This window comes from Euprymna scolopes, chromosome 6, assembly GCF_053919585.1.
Source record: "Euprymna scolopes isolate OS-2025 chromosome 6, ASM5391958v1, whole genome shotgun sequence".
Lineage (NCBI taxonomy): Eukaryota > Metazoa > Mollusca > Cephalopoda > Sepiida > Sepiolidae > Euprymna > Euprymna scolopes.
The window spans coordinates 110,366,049-110,386,904 of record NC_136487.1 but is presented as its reverse complement, the minus strand read 5'-3'; the positions used below and the strand labels follow the sequence as shown (position 1 = coordinate 110,386,904).

The 20,856-nt window shown below is 31.8% G+C and overlaps 1 long non-coding RNA gene across 1 annotated transcript in view; it reads right to left on the bottom strand.

Annotated features, from left to right (window-relative positions):
• Positions 1–698: 698 nt before the first annotated feature.
• Positions 699–20,856, bottom strand: part of LOC145277866 (uncharacterized) — a 157,099-nt gene continuing 136,941 nt past the window's right edge. Inside the window, exon 3 of the long non-coding RNA XR_013868228.1 lies at positions 699–4,258. This is a non-coding gene — a long non-coding RNA (uncharacterized LOC145277866). The remainder of the gene's footprint in view (positions 4,259–20,856) is intronic.

Sequence of the window (20,856 nt, the reverse complement as noted above, 5' to 3'; positions counted from 1 at the left end):
TTCAACTTAGCTCTTTTGGGGATGTTATTTAGCCCTGGACAAGAGTCCAAATCTAAGGTGTGTATTTTCCGATGGCAAGCAAGCAAATCTTTTTTAATTTGCCAAACACAATAGTTTATGGAACCGCAATTCGGAATCTCTTTGAGATTAGTATTTCTTCTTCTATCGTTTAGGCATTACTTTTTCCCCTTCATTTTTTCTCTTCTCTTTTCTTTTTTCCTCTGGATCTATTCTCTCTCTCGCTCTCTCTCTCTCTCTCTCTCTCTCTCTCTCTCTCTTTCTCTTTAACCCATTTTTCTTTTTAATTCTCTTTTTCCTTTTGTTCTGTCTTTCGCTCTCTCAGATTCCTTCTTTATCCCAAAGAAACTTTATTATCACTATGTCAATGGTCATTCCATTTTTCAAGATAATTCATATCACCTACAAGGAGGTGTAGTCTGTTACTTAACATGAAACACGAGGTCCACTGCCGATATTTTCATGGATATCGATTTTACTTTGCTGAGACATTTTTTTTTTTGTTTATTATATCAGCTATAAAACATATTCATTCTTTTCTCCGCCATTTAGTCTGTCTCCAACCTCATGTCAAACACTCCACCTAACCCTTAGCCCGTAATCAAGGTGAATTAATATTGTCCGGCGCATGCAACAGCGTTACAAATGAAGTAAAAGAATAATGACAATATTGAAGCAAATTCAATAATTTTAAATTATATGTTTATTTATTAACATAATTTGTCACAGAAGATGGTTGATAGTGTGAAGTTCGCAACTTTGTAGGTTTTCAAATTATCTCTTTGTCAAAGGAGAAAAAAAAAGGTGCACAGCTATTGAGTTTGGAAACCAGAAGCCGAAAATAGGTATCAGATACGAAACCGGGCTGGTCCGCATACTTGTTAAATTAATTTCGGAAGTATGGATCGCGGTTGATGTTAAGTATTCTTCTTATAATATTTTCATTGATAATTGATATTGTTGCGTGTTTTGCTAATTATTGTTCACTTACAATTCTTTAATGTCCTGCTGTGGACATGTTCTGGTGATAATTTGGGGGTTTAATTTTTTTATTAGCAGTTATTCTTTCGCCTCAGATTACCTTGGTCTATTTCTATGACTAGTATTTTTTATTTGTATGTCTTTAATGGGACTGTGATTACTAAACATGTTTTTATGGAATGAGTACGCTTTGGTTGTAGTGTGTTCTTTTATGCGCATGTGCAATGACCTAACTGTGCTACCGGTGTATAATTCATTGCATATTGCACATTGTATTTGATACGCTTAATATGTGCGACCGCATAATCCTGTGTTATTGATGGGGCAATTTGGTAGAGTGCATGAGTAGTTGTTGGTTTCTCAGTTCTTGATAAGTACTGTTTCAGTGTGTGAATTGGATATCTAATTTTTTTTTCTCTGCAGATATATTTGCGGGTGGTTGATGTTATTCTACCATTAAAATGTGATAGTTTAAAGAAACATGTGTTGGGATGTGTGTTTCGTTGATGTTTTCTAGATGTCCTAGGGTAGTGTTTGATATTTGCAGGGTATCAATTCTGCTGAGTATTTGTTGAAAACGCTTCGTTGGAATTCGCTTTCTCTGTCACTTCCAAAGGCAAGTAAGTTTTTACGGGAACGTGTGAACTCAAAGCATTTTCAACTAATTAAAATTGTTTCACACCCCGAAAGTATCATGTCTATGCCCAGTGTGAACTTAAAAACTCATATATTGATCAACAAAATCAGTTTTATCCGAAATACTCAAGTCGGACCCACTTAAAAGACATCAGAACGTACACTCAACGATCCCCGTGCCTTTGACTTGGTAAGCTGGGCGGAAAGGACTCAATTACTTACATACCAAGCTCTTTCTCATTTTTACACACTAATGATAGCCAAACAAACAGAAGTGAACTACATCGGAAGAAATTTTCCAGAAACAAATTATCCGAAAGATAAACACTCAGGTCTGCAACATGAAGTTATTTTTGTTAGTGCGCTTTTTGTAAACATCCGCTTCCAGTTTATCCATTAGTTCCCAATAAGTATAATATTTAGAAATAGTTAACAATTGTTTGATTTCATTTCCAAATGTAAATTCTACGATGGGTTCTATTGTTTAGTTCTGACTCTGTGGACGCTACACATGACCTGATAAACAGTTCGTGAACCGTTTCCATGCATACGCACACTTAATGGAGTACTTTTAACAGTTAATTTCCAATTGATATATTGTAGAAATTGGTGCCAAGTGGACGAATAATATTACACAGAAATAGGAAAAAGATACATTTGAAAGGAAAAATCATGAGACCTCTTAGCAGTATTATGTCAGTTTTTATTCCAAAAGTGCAGACTTTGTGTTAACATGTTTGAAAGTGAGTAAAAGTATTATAAAAGTATTATAAAAGTATTATAAAAGTATTATATTATATTATACTACTGTAAAAACAAAATATGCATGCTTAGATCATTGCTCATATCCAGCTTTCATAACGGATGTTTTGTAACCCCCTTTTGTCTTTACTAGAGGGAGGTGTCGGTGATTACTTATAATCAAACTTGTTGCGTTCGATTCCTGTAAATCTCATAGCACTGCTTTCAATATAGACGACTGTTAGCAGTTAAAAAAATCGTTAGTTGTTCACTGGGGCCGCCATTTTGTATCAAGGGAAATAAATCTGTTGAAACATCTACGTAGATAAAATGAAAAACATAAACCTCTCTTGACGTGCTTATTCTAAATAGGGTGTCACAGAATATGTTGCTCCCCAGGGCTGAGTTACAATATAATCCAGAAGTTGTTTTTTTTTTAACTTTATCATTGTTTGAATAAACTGTTAGCGCTTATCGATGTTTTGAAAACTATAGACTACTAAGACTACACGTCACAATCACCAGCACTATTTGCTGCGCTTTGATTTCATTCGAAAGTTCAGGAACTTTGGCATTGTAATTCTTCTTACATAAATACAATAAGTCTTTTTACTTAAATATTATCCTTATGGATAATATAAAAGCAAAGAGACTTATTGTTTTGTTATCAAATCAACAAATGTGTTTACAGTGTGTACAAACACACTACATAAATTAGCCGAAAGAAATACTTTCTCTAAATAGTCAGTCGTAAAAAGCTGATATTGGTTGACTCAACATACAGAGGACAAGAGAAATACATTGTTAAATGAGATGTGTGTTTGTGTGTGTGTGTGTGTGTGTGTGTGTGTGTGTGTGTGTGTGTGTGTGTGTGTGTGTGTGTGTGTGTGTGTGTGTGGGACTTATTCAGTTCATTGCAAGAGACGGCGAATTAGAAGAATTAAAATCGAAACAAAAAACAACATTCAATCTTTGATATAAGGAATATATATTTTATGTGATTAAAACAAATGTTAATTGACTCAACTTTAATATAATAAAGAATGTCTCCCAAAGTGATTAAAACAAATGTTAATTGACTCGACTTTAATATAATAAAGAATGTCTCCCAAAGTGATCTACAAAGTTTTTGATGTTTTCATGACATCATTCCTACACAAAATCAGTTTCTTGAATCTGGACAATAACCCCCCCCTTTTTTAATTATCATATCTAATTTTAAAGTTATTGAACATCCTTATAATGTCTACCTTCAGTATACAGAGTTGATTAATTATTCTAATTCTTGTGAGTAGTTCGACTTTTAAATTTCTTGTTCTTTATTCTCATCAAATCTTTCCTGGACTTCATACATTAGATTTATTGCTTTTTCTGCTTCTCGTAAAATAGGTTCTCCTTGTTGCTCCAAACATTCTCGTGCGCCCGATACTGTTCTCTATTGTTTCAAATTTATTGTCAGACCGTGCATGAAGTACTGTTATGTTTCGGCTGGTGAATCGTTTGAAGTTTCTTAATAAGTTTCAAAAGCGTTTCTGTAATTTGATTCAAGCATCTGACGGTCCCGAGATTCTGTCACTGTTACCTACTCTCCTTCATCTTCGTAAAAGTTACTCCACACAATACCGTTCATACTTCTGGCTAATCGTTGACGATTTTCATCACTTCTTGCTGTGCGGGGTCTACCAGATTCAAGGAGATCATATGCTGCAACCACTGTATTAATGGGATTGGAACAAGGGGAATTTCTTGTGACGTGGCACCGAAATTTTCTTGGAGTTTCTTATATTGGCTCATTTAACTGAAAGTACCATTTTACGATAAATATCCGCTCCTCTGTGGTGTAACGACTCATGATGACTTCGGTAAGGTTACTCTAAATGCTCTGAAAAAATAAAAGAAAAAATAAATAAAAATTAAGGAAGTTATAATTTTTTCATTTTTTTTTTTATCAATAAGCTTCTTTTGGGATCCCCCCTTTCTCTCTCTCTCTCTCTCTCTCTCTCTCTCTCTCTCTCTCTCTATATATATATATATATATATATATATATATATATATATATATATATATATATATATATATATATATATAAAGATCCCCCTCCTCATATTAAAAATGTTCTTTCTAAATAGTAGCATTGTTATGTAGAAACTAAATTATCCATGAGGCTTGGCTTTGTTAACTATTCTGTTCCTACACTGTTATATGTTGCATACTAATCACCGACTCTTTTCGGCTTTGTTTTAAAATAAATTTTTAAATCAACTACAACGAAAATATTTGAGAAATTTTTTTAGCAAGATATACTCTTGCAATATACGCTCTCTCCCAAGTGTGTTTTTTTTTACATTTTGCCAAATACATGCGGACATTACACGCGGTGGGGGTACAGTCTTGAACGGTTTTAAAAAAGCATAAAATCTCTAATCAAATATTTAGACATTTTTAAAGAATCAAATCGGTACTTGTATTGGAATCAGTAATTTAGAACAGAATTGCATCAAAATGGGGAAAATTTGGAAAATAACACAAAATAAAAATCCCCTCGATACATGTAAGAGGCATATTTATTGTGTGGATTTCTACCATTATTTTGTTTGATTTTTGATTTTTGAGCGATTATCGGGACTCTCCAGATGACTTTTGCAGGTCGAACATTTGTTCTTGTTCTAATTTAAGGCACTGCACTACTTTTGTTCAAAACTAAATAAATATGCAGAAGAGTAACTTATCTTGCCTTTGGTAACATTTATTTGTTATATATTTGTTTTTAACTACTTTTTTGTTTCGTAGTCTATACTGAGAATGCCCAAAATATAATACAAAATATCAAGAAAAATATTGGAAATTTTATCGAAAATCAACTAAAAAAGTTATGACCGAATATTGCATTTATTCTTACGATAACAGAAAAAAAATCTCATGTAGAAATAATAATATAATAAAAAATAGCAATATTCAACAGGTTTAAATAATATAAAAAGAAATTATTTTTCAATTTTATCTGCGCTTTTGTAGACATTAAGAAAATATACAATTAAAAGAAAGATAATTCAACACAATAAAAAATCATTTAAAGATTTATTTAAAATTAATAATTAAATACAGTTTTAAAAATACGAATATCTCTTACTTCACTGTATTTTCCCGGCAAGAAATTCTGTCTTTCGTTTACACATGTTCCAATGGAAAATAATTACTTGTTTTTAGGATAAGAAAATACAGTTATTTTTGTAATTCCCTCTGCAATTTGGCACAACGCAACCGCTAGAGATATTTGAGAATTAAAAACGAAAATAGTCATTTATCTCCTCCTAGTATTTTGACTTCATTTTTTATTTTATTTTTATTATTTCATTTTTCTTCTTTTTTTTTTGTATTATATTTATTTGCTTCTCCACGAAAACAAAATGTGACACGAGGTCGTTTTTAATGTGGGGGGGGGGGGGGAAACCATCTCCCCGGATAGGGTCACTCCGTCTGTAGGCAAAAATACAAATTAGTTTCCCTACATTCCCTAAATACAAAGTAGTTTCCCTACATTGACTAAGGACAAAGTAACTCAAGTGTAGCATCAGAACAGATACTACACTTTTCTATGCCGAATTCCATTTTGGATATCCTGGCCAAATATTCTGGTCGTGTTTATTAGTGTTTCCAGTTCTGTCTTTGCTTTTGCAAATAGTTTCAGGTCATCCGTGTACATTAAGTGGTTCATTCTTTCTTCTGTGTTAGTGAACTTGTATCCGGCTGGGCATTTTCTTAGTATGTTATTCAGAGGCATCATGACTACAATGAACAATAATGGTGATAAGGAATCACCTTGGAAGATCCCTTTTTTTATTTTGATTTCAGTTATGTATTGTCCATCAGCCGTCAGTTCAGGTCTCCATGTTTCGTTGCATTTGCTATCAGATTGATTATATTACCTGGTATTTTATAAATTATCAGGCATTCTATTATCCATCCTTGCAAGATTCTATCATATGCTTTTTTATAGTAAATCCATGCCGTAGCTAGGTTCTTTTTTTTTTACTTTTGACTTTACTCAAAATTTTTTAGTCTATATGTAGACTATATATATAGTAATGTTATAACCGTATCACCTTTCACACAGATCTGTGTTTATACTAATTTGCATATTCCTTTAAAAAAGAACTTTTCGTTTTTTTATTAGATGATTAATTTCATTTCATTATTACCCACAGTATATTTATGCATAATTGCATAGTATGGTGAGATGAATTTAGAGTAAATCTTTATTTCTATCTCGAAACGATCTTTATCAAACTACTTTGTCAATTTTTGGTGTACATTATCTTATAACGGTCGCACAAAATCGATTTGATTTTTATCCGGAAAAATAGCTGCTATGAGTTTATAGGTCTCCCGGCGGAGTCATTACTTGTAGGATATGGGATGTGAGTCGGTGTTCACCAATTCATAATCGGAATCCGTCGATTTTAGAGATCAAGATTGCAGGTGCATGTATATTTATCAGTTGAAAGTGGTAGAGCATCACTGTGACCGTTAAAGATAAATTTAACAAGACCTGCAACTTACAGAAGGGTGCTACCAAGTCGCATCCACATCCACATAAATTAAAAAGAACAATTTAGGAAAAATAACGAAATTCGGCAAAAGAACTTGAAATCGCTGTACTTGGATGAAATAACAACACTAATTAACCTGTTTAAGAAACTAATTCAAATTATTTCAACGTGAAGGGATTTTTGCCACAAATGTTCATTAGACAGTCTTTGCTAATAAATGCCCTGTAAAAAAGGCAAAAACGTTTATGATTACTGATTTTCATAAACAAAGGGACACACGTGATTATTTTCTGAGATGAGAAAGTCATTAAGCGTGAGGCGTGCGTGTGTGGGTTACGAAAACAGTAGTTTGTTGAAAAGAAGAAATAATTCTCGTTCGATATGGTAACTTTCCATGGTGAGAATTTAAGGTGCATGATGCGCGCAAATTTATGTTGTGTGATTTAACGTCGCACAATGGTGGAGTCCGGCGTATTTTCTGAGGACGGGCAGTGATGATATCTACTCGTAAAACTACATCCTGGATTGTTTGATTTTCGCGGATAAAAGCTTCTATACCTGTGTTCAAGAACATTCCAAACTATTTGTTGTGTCACTGTGTGTAAAACGTAACGTAGTTCCTTTATTGCATGTGTGCGGATGGGAAAATTACCACGTTGTAAGCTTGCACGTGCTTTATACATGTGACGAGGACGCATCAGACCGTCTGAAACGTGTGTAAACGATTTCAATGACTTAAAAACATTATTACAATGATCCAAACATAATTCTCAATGAAAAACCAAGACACGGAATAATAAAATAATGTTAAAAAATACACATTGTTGGTGACTACTCCCTTATTTAAATATACATCTTTCTTTCGTTGGAATTTATTAACCCATTTTATATATATATATATATATATATATATATATATATATATATATATATATATATATATATATATATATATATACCCGTTCACATACACTTTTCACGATACAGCTAGAACCCAGAATTAGATAGAATCGAGCAATTGCATCGACAACGGACAAGGCTGGGTTCTAGCTTTATCGTGAAAAGTGTATGTGAACGGGTATATATATATATATATATATATATATATATAATCTCCTCTTAATGTCTAATATGTGTAGAAAAGGCGGTTCATCCTTCGTAGGGACGTGATGTCCCTCAACAAATAGGTTGTTCCGAAATCGTGTCTGGGGAGTCGGCTAATTTCAGTTAATGTTTGTAGATATGATATCTACCGCCTGCATGCCAGCAGTAACTATCTTAGTTGTATAGGACGCGTTGCTTGTCACATCGTAGAATGTAGAACTGAATAAAAATATAAGAATTTAAAAATCGAGGCTTAGCCAATAGATTGCGCCGTGACCCATATGGATAGGTCGTCAGTATTGCACACTTCATGCGTACCTATGTCGGAGCTCGTCGCTGATGAGATGCAGTACATCGAAGCCCACTTTGGGTCTGGCGTTGTCCGGTGTCGATGCAATTGCTCGATTCTATCTAATTCTTGGTTCTAGCTTTATCGTGAAAAGTGTATGTGAACGGGTATTTATATATCTATCTATAATCTCCTCTTAATGTGTAATATATATATATGTATGTGTGTGTGTGTGTGTGTGTGTGTGTGTGTGTGTGTGTGTGTGTGTGTGTGTGTGTGTGTGTGTGTGTGTGAGTGTGTGTTCTATGTTTTTAATCATCATTTTTTATTTTTTAAAATTACACGCAAAGTTAGTTGAAAACTCAACAGTAATTCTATAACCGTATAATGATATTTACGGTTATAAGTGTATGTGAAATATGTCTAATACATACTAAGCTCAACTCTCGAAAATATATAATCCGATATTTTTATTAAAACTTTTTAATAGCTGTTTCGTTCATAATAAATTGCACTTTTCCCATTGTTCATAAGTAAAAATAACAAGCGTATTTTTAATCGGCCGCATCAGTGCTTATTAAATCCGAAAAAAAAACATTGTCCAACAAAAAATGATTTGAAAAAATAGTATTCCTCCTCCTTTCTTATATATTTATAAGAGGTCATGTTCAGTGATTATAACTTTATAATAATTATAAGTATACCATAAGGAGACAAAAGCATCAAGTTTATTCCATAAATATAAAAAAATGAAATATTCCAAATTTTATAGTACAGATGAAATTAAGCTCAATTATTAGCCAGGAGAAAGTTATGCCGTAATCAACATTTTATGATCAAATTCTGAAAAGTTCAACATCAACAAATATTATCATATGCATATATTTCAAAGGTTTTTTGCTGTCCATAATCACTGCCACAGCACGAGAATTTCTTTTCTTTCTCCATTCATTTTTTCTTTCCTCTTTTTGTTATTTCTTTATCTTTTCCCTTTTTCTTTCTTTTCTTTCTTTTTATCTGTTTTTAAATCTCTCTTTCATCAATCCCCTTTTCCTTTCTTTCTTATCTTCTATATAATAAAAGTGAACTAACGTGCGTCTGGTTCGTTTCAATAATCACGTAGGTACGTTTAATTTTGATGAGTAAACGGGTTGGGGTGGGGTTCTTGATCTTATAAATAATTTAAAATTAAATCTGTACGATGAAAAAGTGATCTGAGAAGGGGTAAGGGCGGTAATTCCGTATTAGAGATGTGAAAATCAGTTAAATGAAAAAAAGAAAGAAAGAAAATTGACTGCAATGTTTAAATTAAAATCATTTTAACTAAAATTATAATATATTATCTATTAAAATCGCGAGAGGGAAACAGAAGGAATAGAGGGAGACTGAGATATATAGAGAGGGGTGGAGATAGAGAAAAGGTGGAGAAAGATTGAAAAAGAAAGAGGAAACGAGAAAGGAGTGAAAGAGTATTACAAATATACTGCGCACACATTTTAATTTTTCTATTTTACTGTCCATGCCCTCATGCAACGCCGGGTAGCTATGCTAGTTTACACTAGAGCCGTTTGATTAGACCTGAAGGCCGTCTGATTATAAAATAATGGAAACACTGACCCAATTCTGACCTTCAAGAAGAAATATACTCAACGTATTAAATCTCGGCTCACTTCAACAATGTTGACCATTAGTCGTTGCTACTCGAAATAGTACGTTTCGTGCATTCATTCACAAGAAATTAATGAATGAATGTGAACGTATGGAAGCCGCTAAGCACAGAGAAACATATTGCAATATGTTCATTACTTATGTGCAAGTGTGTTCGTACAACGATAGTTTACGCACTATAAAGGCGTAGAATACGCAAGAAAACATTGATAATTGTGATGTCTCTATCTCTCAGTACGCCTGTCTGTTTGTCTGTCTGAAAACAAAGTTCTATACCAAGTACATTTTTTTAATTATTATTATTATTAATAATTCAATGGTGGTTTCTATCAATTTCCTCCCCGTGAGAGTAAAGTTTAGGTTGCTAATTAGGGGAATTTAAGGAGCACTCTGCGTTAAGACAAAAAATAAAATGACTTTAGACTAGGATTTCCTCTTCGCTGACTGAAGACAGAAAATGTGAAGTGTAGTATCAGAACAGTTTGTACACTTTGATCCTAGCCAAAATAGCTATGGTTATAGTGGTATTCATTTTGTGGATGAAATATATGCGTATTTGTGTACATCTTCCGTCAGAAATGATGGAAAACATTATGCTCTGTGAGTGTTCGCACATGCTCCTGCATATTATAGAACTAGGTTAGTAATTTAATTTTTTTATGTATCAATTATTACCATGTACCATTAAATTTTTATTTAGCCTGAAAGATTTCTTTCCAAATTCATTTAAAAAAAAACGGCAACTGATTTGTTCTTTGATTTCTCTCCCATATCCTCTTGACTTGAAATGTTCGATTTTTCGTAAGTACGCTTAATAGATCGAATAGGCACACAATATATATAATAAAATGAAATATTACTTGTATATATATATATATATATATATATATATATATATATATATATATAAAGCTGAATGTGTGTGTGTGTGTGTGTGTGTGTGTGTGTGTGGTATAGGCTCCTATATGGTATGTTATTTTAAAAAACTGATTATATATAATGATAGAAGATGTATCGAGACACAGGAATGGGTATGCTTGATCTGTTAGAACAGTGGTTCATTAAAATTGTGGGGTGTGCGTTCGCGCCTGGTCCACAAAGTATGGAAATAAAAAAAAATTTAAATTAAAAAAAAAACGTTTACAAGTGTTTTTGATATAGATGTACATAAGAATACTTTGATAAGTATGGTTTAACTTAAATATGGATGGTATAATAAAATTGTGGGGTCTGCGTTCGCGCTTGGCCTCCATAGAATGGAAATAGGCACAAACTTTAACAAAGACTTTTCATATCTATCTGCGTAAGTATACTTTGATAATTATGTTTCAGTTTGAAGAAATATGGTATAATAAAATTATGGGGTGTTCGTTCGCACCTGACCTCCATAGAATGGAAATATGTTACAAAGTTTAACAAGGTTTTTTAATATAGATGCACAGAATATTGTGATAAGTGTTTCAGTGTGAACAGGTATGGTATAATAAATTATGGTGTTTATCTATTTTATTTTTACTTTCATCATATTTTGCTTTGGTTTTGATACCCCCAAATTCGAAGTTATCTCTTTATAACCATTCCTTTTCATAACCTATCATACTTTCATAAATCAGGGTCCCTTATCTGTAGGCTGTTTTTGAACCCAGTCAACGACGAGTACTTTTGCTAGTATATATATATATATATATATATATATATATAGTTTACGCGTAAAAAAGTGGCCACACACATACTTTTATTGATAAACAAGAATATATTCACATTTTTTACAATAGCAATCTATATATATAAATTCATATTTCTGTTTGTTTGTCTATTTGTTTGTTCACAATTTGATTAATATATACAAAAGGTCCATTACTTTAATGTTTCATTTATTTCTATATATAGTATGGTTCTTTCAATATATATATATATATATATATATATATATATATATATATATATATATATATATATATATCATTTGCATATTATATTAAGGAAAATCGATTTTATTAAATAGCTGTATGTTAGTTTAGGTATCTAGCGAGAGAGTTGCTTTAAGTGTTCTATTTAAGATTTTTAATTCATCAACTTTAAATAACAATTATTTGATAATATATTTAATTTCATTTATTTGGAATTATTATTTACGATATCGATTTTTTTTTTAGAAACGGGTAGAGTTATTTCCGCTGATGATTTTTTTATGTTGCCCATATATAATAATTTAGTTATCGCAATACGTTTCTAGCATGTAGACAGAAAGATGTTTTGCTTTATTTTTAAATATTAATAAATAAATAAAACACGAATAAACGAAAAGATCTCATTTGTTTGTTTTTATTATTCTAGAAACGACTATACCGAATCTTTGAGCCTTCCGGGAATTGACTCCCCCCCCCCCAAAAAAAAGAAACAAATCGAAAATTTCTTTTATTTACGAAAAAAAGAAGCCAGTGAAGATAGTACCTTTACAAAAAAAAAAAAAAAAAAAAAAGCCAATAAAAGGAATTCCATTTTGTTCTTAAACTTTTCAAACGTGTTAAAAAGTCGTTTGCAAATTAACTTTTCCCTTTATTCGCGTGTCAGGTTGGAGTCTGCCTACACGGCTATTTTTTTTTTCGGTCGCCCCGGCACTCGCTGCTATTTTTATTGAAACAAAAGCTATTTTAATTCATTTATTTTTTATTTTATCATGATCATAATCATCACCATCACCATCACCATCATCCCATTCACCATCATCATCATCATCATGACTATTATTATTACTATTATTGTTATTGTTATTATTATTATTATTATTATTATTATTGTTGTTGTTGTGTTTTTGTTTTGTTTTTTTTTGTTTTTTTGCTGGGTGGTATCCAGCACACGAGCAACAAAAAGTGCTCAATAGCTGGTTGGTTGGTTGGTTGGTTGTTTTTGTTTTACGGCATATAAACCCTTTTCAGGTTATTTAATGCCGAATCTAGTTATTTTGGAGAAAACGTTTTTAATAGAATATATATATATATATATATATATATATATATATATATATATGTGTGTGTGTGTGTGTGTGTGTGTGTGTGTGTGTGTGTGTGTGTGTGTGTGTGTGTGTGTGTATGTATATATGTATATATATACAGTGATGATCATATTTATTGGCACGGTAAAATAAAAGTTAGATTTTGTCTAATAAATTCTAAAAAGGGATTAAATTAAAGAAAATAACAAAGTATATTATGTATTTTTAACTGGCCTTTCCGATGCAGCAATCGGATTTTAGAAAAAATAAATAACAAAGGAACAACAAACATAATTGCAAAAAAACCCTTGTTCAAAATTATTGGCACGATTTATTTAATAATCAATTGTATAGCCTTTGGCCTTGATTACCTTCCTCAGTCGCTTTTCATAGTTTACAACCAAGTTGTTTCACTCTTCAGTAGTAATTTTAGCCCACTCTTCCTGACAATAATCCTCCAATTGAATAAGATTCTTAGGCTTCCTTTGCATTACCCTCAATTTTAATGTTCTCCATAAATTTTCAATTGGATTAAGGTCTGGGCTTTGTGATGGCCACTCCAAAACATTAATATGATTGTCCTCAAGCCATTTCTTAGTCAGTTTAGCCGAATGCTTTGGGTCATTATCTTGCATGAACCACCAACGACGACCAAGTGAGAGCTCTTTAGCAGAGTCTTTCAGGTTTTCATCCAATATTTTACATAATCTTCCTTTTTTATGCTACCTGTGACCTTAACAAGTCGCCCTGGTCCAGAGGTAGCAAAGGATCCCCAAAACATCAAACTGCCTCCACCGTGCTTCACTGTGGGTATGGTGTTCTTAGGCAGGAAAGCTTCGCCAGATTTTCTGTAAATATAAGACACTTTATTATGGCCAAATAACTCTATTTTCGTTTCGTCAGTCCATAGAACACGTTTCCAGAATGCAACATCTTTATCAATATGACGTTTTGCAAAGGCTAGCCTTGCTTTCAGGTGCATAGGCTTCAATAAGGGAGTCTTTCTTGGACGACATGCTTTTAAACCAGCTCTCTTCAAAACTCTACCAACTGTATGTCGAGATACATTCACTCCAGAGGTGCTCTGTTCAACAATCTCCCCAACAGAGATCCTTGGGTTTTGTTTTACTTGTCGAACAATTTTCCGTTCATCTCTTGGGGAAAGAATCCTTTTTCTCCCTCTACCCTCTAAACTCATAATGTGGCCTTGCGATTTGAACTTGTTTATTATGGCTCTAACAGTGGATTTGGGAAGGTTTAGCTTCTTTGAAATCTTATCATAGCCCTCCCCATTGGTATGGCATGCTACAACAAGCTTCCTGACGTCTTCGCTGTGTTCCTTAGTTTTAACCATGGCGATTGAAAATTATAATTTAGTCACTTATAATAGTTTAAATAAATCGCTATCGAAAAATTATCTGAAAAAAATTATTCACTGAATTAGCGTTAAACAAGCATAATATGGCTATTAAAAAGTTCAGAAAGCACGTAAACCGGAAATTGATTGATATTATACTGATACTAAAAGAAAAGCAAAGCCGTGCCAATAATTTTGAACAAGGGTTTTTTGCAATTATGTTTGTTGTTCCTTTGTTATTTATTTTTTCTAAAATCCGATTGCTGCATCGGAAAGGCCAGTTAAAAATACATAATATACTTTGTTATTTTCTTTAATTTAATCCCTTTTTTAGAATTTATTAGACAAAATTTAACTTTTATTTTACCGTGCCAATAAATATGATCATCACTGTATATATATATATATATATATATATATATATATATATATATATATATATATATATATATATATATATATATATATATATATTACAATCGGTTTCTATTTAACCGATACTTGAGACCCTAACAGACACTACCACTCCGGGTCAGAGTGAACCTGGGAGCAATGGCAATTAAAGGGTGGCTCCACACTCCCCAAAGCCCGCAAGCTGGGGCCTCACCATTGGATATAGTTTAAGGTAATATCCAGGACCTCAATATCCGGAGAATAGCTTCTTCTTTTTGTATCCATTCTGCCAAAATATCTGGTGGAGAGAATATCATGCACTTCTTTTTTGTGGTGGGGGGGATTACATTTACATGTTTTTATCCGTTCTTTTATTTCTGAAATTCTTGTGGGGGTATCCACGTTGTCCACTATGAAAATGATTAATATTCTTAGTATAGCAGGTTTGTTCCAAACGGAAGCTCATGTCGACCCGAGCATAGTCGGGTACCCATGCTAGTAGATTATATTTTTAAAAAAATTCTATTTCCCACGTGTAATATATACTTTTTTTTTAAGAATTTTTTGTAAAAGGAAAATTTTTATCAGTAAAAAAAGTGGTCGATTTAATTTTGGAATCCCAGATCCAATAAATAAAAAGTATTTTCAAATTAGCTATATATCATGGGAAACCATTATTTTAATCAAGTTAAAAAGTGAAATTATAGGAATGAAAAAGACCGGAAGTTCCATTCTACTGTTCAAAAAATCATAAGAAAGCATGAAAAAATATTGCATTACCAGTCACTTAGGGGGGCCAAAATAGCTAACAAGTAATCATGTAAAATTTCTAAATAAGGAACTCTCTGCCGATAATTATTTCATCATGTAAAAAATTAACAAAAAGACTATAATAGAATGCAAAGTGTTCCCATTAAACTATCAGAAACTATTTCAATGATATCGGTTTGTCCTTGGCATCGTTTCTAAAAACCGTTATTAAAATGACAACATAATAATCGGTTAGAGGCAAAAAATTGATAAAAATGTCAGAGGATGAAACCAGCGATCAATGTAAATTTAATCTCTATAATTCTGATGGAAACAAAAATATGTCGAAAGAAAGCTTGCGAACAAAACAAAAATAAATTGCGGAAGTGTAAAATTTGGAGGAGGGTTTATTATAGTTTGAGAATCAGTTTTCATAGATGTTAAAATGGATGCAGCTTATTACTGCAACATGTTAAGTTCTGCTTTGCCGTAAGAAAATTTGGTACATTGGCTCTTTACGAGTATATTTTCGTTCAGAAAAACGACCCAAAACCCAAAACCCACTAGCAATCTTACAAATGAATTTTTTTCGAGAAAATTCCATGACGATTGAAAGCTGTTCGGCACAATCATTGGATTGCAATCCCATCGAGAATTTGTGGGCAATAATAAAATTAAAAATTGACAATAAAATGTCGAAAAATAAACTTCACCCAAATCAGCCATAAATGAAGAATTGTCTACATGAAGATTTATCAATAGAGATTTCCTTATTAAAAAAAAAAAAAATTACATTATTACTTGTCAGGGGAGCGGGGAGGGCTTCCATTTCCACCTAAATGCCATATATTTCATGTTTTCTTATAATTTTTTGAACAGTAGAGAATGAAAGTTGTAGAAACCTTGAAATATCTCTTAGTGATTTTCGATCATTTTTCATATAATTTCACCTTTAACTTGGTCAGAATTATGTTTTCCTATAATGTATAGTTAAGTATTTGAAAATATCTTGTATTTGTTGAATTTTTTATTCAAAAATTGAATTGACTGCTTTTTTTTTACTAATGAACATTTTCTTTTAATAGTTTTTTCACATTTTTTTATCACAAAGAAAGTATATATTACACATGGGAAATAGAAGTTTCCTTAATATGATATATTGTTATTGTAAAATATAATATATTGTTATTGTGTTTATTAATAAAAATTTATTATACGGTAATGTATAGTTTAAATAAATACATATTTTGTATTAGCTCTTGTAGAACCTACAATCAAGCACTTGATTAAATAATTGGTGATACATAAGATAGCGATATAAAAGGTTATATTTCTGCCTGTCTGTCTGTTTGTCTTCATATTTTCAAACTCTATCTTTTCCTAAACTAAAAGTCGCAGAGCAGCGCTATGGGCCTCAGTGATTAGATTTTTATGGACCATTTTATGGACCAGCCGATAAATAATAGTTTTTAATGGGTCAAAATTTAAAAAAATCGTTATACATTTTGTGCATTCATCTTAGTTTATTTTTAATATTTAATTATAGATCAGTTCACATGCGTGTCGTGTTGATACAGTGGTAACGTCACCAACTTTGCTGTAGTTTTACTTTCCGTTTCGATTCTAGCTGATGGCACCTAAATACTTTTTTTTTTTTTACTTTTGAAATCACGACTCTATAATAATATATACAAAATCTGGAGGAATGAAAATGCCATATTTAAGCGTATTTTAGGCCCGAACAAAGCCGCCCCAGCCGCTAGTGCTATATATGTGTGCAAAAAAGAAAATGAAATCTTATATAAAACAAAATATATCCCAAAAATATTTTTGGAAAATATTAAAATAATCACGTTAAAAAAAGCAAACAAATGTGGACATAGAGAAACGTGAATTGCGAAATGTGTCTGAATAATAACGGGGGGAGGGGGCTCTGTGTGAGTTATGGAGGACAGACTGGAAGCGAATTATGCTAAGGTTTATGACTGCAATCATTGCGTTATTTGCATGATTTTGTTTACAACTTTTTTAGCTTGTTTAGTTATGAACACTGAGGACTGGACAATGAATATAAAAAGAACATCGCTGCCATATTCACCTGTATCACCTTTTTAATTTTCGCAAAGCTTCAGAAAAGTATCATCCTAATATACAACATTATTTTGCCGAATATTCAACGTTTTTTTATCGATAACCTATGTTATCCAACAATTTCCATATTTTATTCCGCATTACCAGTTCTTCATTTTTTTTCTTGAAAAATGTATTTGGTTTCACAGTTCTTCAAACACTACTTAATCCGGCTCGATAATTTCTCTAATCACCTTCACAGCATCTGTTGCTTAATTTATTAACAAAAAGGAAAATATTGCATTTCTTTATGTATCCCAGATTTAAGATAACAAATATTATATTTGTTTTTTCTATTCATATTTTGATCCCCCGATTTATCAGAGGGGCCTATGTTTTCAGTGGAGTCCGTGCGTCCGTGCGTCCGTGCATCTGTTCACCCGTGCTTCCGTGCAACCGTTAGTCCGGACTATTGACAGATAATCGTCCATTATTTTTTCCTGAAATTTTGCCACAAAATGTAGTTCATTAAATAGATGTGCACAGTAAAAAAATTATTTTTCAAAACCTCCCGTTGTGTCCCCAGGGGCTTTAAAGAGATCAAAAATACCCCAAAATGCCCCAAAATGACACGTTTTGCCCCATAATTTTAATCCATCCATTAGATTTTTCTGTAACTTGGCCAAAATGTGGAGCCCATTGTTCTTAATATAAATCCAATATGGGTGACTCTGGCAAAATTCTGGTTCGCGTCCCCCAAGGACTTTCAGTATTAAAAACGCAATTTTTGTGGCTCTTTTTTCATATTTCTCAATAAAAACTTGATATGTCTGACTATATAGTGGATTTTCACTGTGGTCAACTCAAATATACATATGTTAAGGCACCGTTATCCATTTACACTGTGATTTGGCGTCCCCATGGGGCTCAAATAGCCAAAAATGACACCTTTTGCCCCAGAGCGCTTGATCCATCCATTAGATTTTCTTGAGACTTTCCCAAAATATGGAGACCATTGTTTTTAATATAAATTCAGTATGGGTGACCCTGGCAAAATTCTGGTTCGCATCCCTCTGGGACTTTTAAGGCTATAAAAAACATGCCTTTTTTGGAGCTCTTTTTTCATATTACTCAAAAGCTTGATATGCATGTCTATATAGTGGTTTTCCATGGTACTAAATTCAAATATACATGTTTAAAGGCGTGAAACGGCACCGTTTGTCCATTTTCACTGGGATTCGGCGTTACCAGGAGCTTAAATGGATCACAAATGCCCCCAAATTGCAAAAAATGACACTTTTTACATCATAACTGTTGCTCCATCCATTAGATTTTTCTGAAACTTGGCGAAAATGTGAAGACAACGTTGGCCCTTCAGATTTCTCACATTCCTCATTTTATTATTTTTTTGTGGCGTCATCTAATATGCAGCACGTGAGGGGGGCACGCACGCGTTGCTTTTTATAATTGTTTGCATATCTTATTATTAATTAAAATAGTTTTCTTTCTAGAATGTTTCTATATTGTTGTTTTAATTAGATGTTTCTAAAGGCCTTCAGCATTAGTGAAGTGTTACTTATAAAAATAAGTCAACTCTTTTAATGAATTGATTCGTGAAATAAAAGTTTACTTAGAAACAATAATTTATTTACGAAAATATAACATTAAATCAACTACAATGCAAAAACAATCGGCTATTTTGCGAATAGCAACCGAGAAATGAAAACGAATTGCAACAAATAACCTATATACAAAAAAAATATTTATATCAACTATATACAAAAATATTTATATCCATTATATACAAAATTATTTATATCCGCTCTATACAAAAAATATGTATATCCACTATATACAATAAATATTTATATGCACTATATACAACAAAATATTTATCTCTACTATACACAAAAAATAGTTATATCCACTATATACAAAATTATTTATATCCACTATACACAAAAAAATATTTATATCCATTATATACAAAAAATATTTATATCAAATATATACAAAAAAAATATTTATATCCACTATATACAAAAAATATTTATATCCACTATATACAAAAAATATTTATATACACTATATACAAAAAATTATTTATCTTCACTATATACAAAAAATATATATCTCCACTATATACAAAAAATATTTATCTTCACTATATACAAAAAAATATTTATATCAACAATATACAAAAAATATTTACATCCATTTTATACAAAAATATTTATATCCACTACATACAAAAAATATTGATATCCACTATATAGAAAAAATATTTATATCTAATGCTAGCCGTACCCGGCCACGCGTTGCTGTGGCTCAGTTTGTTAAAATGGAACACATTCCTCATAAAAAATTGCATTTTGTATTGTTTATTTATTTTATTATTTTTGCAATAAAAGTTGTTTTTCCCCCCCCAAGAAAAGGTGAATTTTTTACCATAAATTGTTAGGTGAAATTTTTTTTTCAGGAATGTTTTTTTAAGAGAAAGTTGGCAGTAAACATTTCTTTTTGAAAACAGAATTTTTATTATAAAAAGAAAAGATGAATGTTTTATATGAACACTGTAAATAGTTAGGTGAAAGTAGAGAAAAGGTAGATTTTTTTTCAAGAGAATGTACAAATTTTTTTGTCAATAGATGTTAAGAAAATAAACGGAAAAAATACTGCCATCATTAATTAATTCTGCAAAAAAATAAATAAAATGTTGGTTTAGTGTTTCAACGTTTGAACAACGCTCTGCTGAATCCGTTGATTGCCGGTCGAACCCTAAACTAATTGGAATCCGGTGCGGGGAGGGGGGGTTAAATTCTGCATGAGTACCATTCTTTTTAATTTTGTCTTTTGTTCAATTTTTTTGTGTGGGCTTTTAGCGCTAGCAAACTAACAAATTTAACCAAAATGCAAAAAATTCAACAATTAAATTATTTTAATAAGTGCCCAGCTCCTAATACAAATCCTAGTAAATCAATCCCCCTTATTGGAAACACTGAAAGGAAGGACGAAACCAAATTATTGCCAGTATGTTTGGGAGAGGTTCTATAGGTGTATCAGAAAGTGGCAATTAAAAATGATGATCAGAACCTTAATAATTCAACTTACTATTTTTTAAGCTTATAACTACTTGAAAATATAATTCAAACCCTAATTTTTTTTCAATTAAAGGAGCAAAAACCAATTTTTTTTAAAATAACGGGTTTAATAGCAAATTATGCAATATTTGTTTCTTTAAAGCGGTTTTCTTTTTAAAAAATATAAAGAAAATCAATATATTTTGACTTGCTTATAAATATA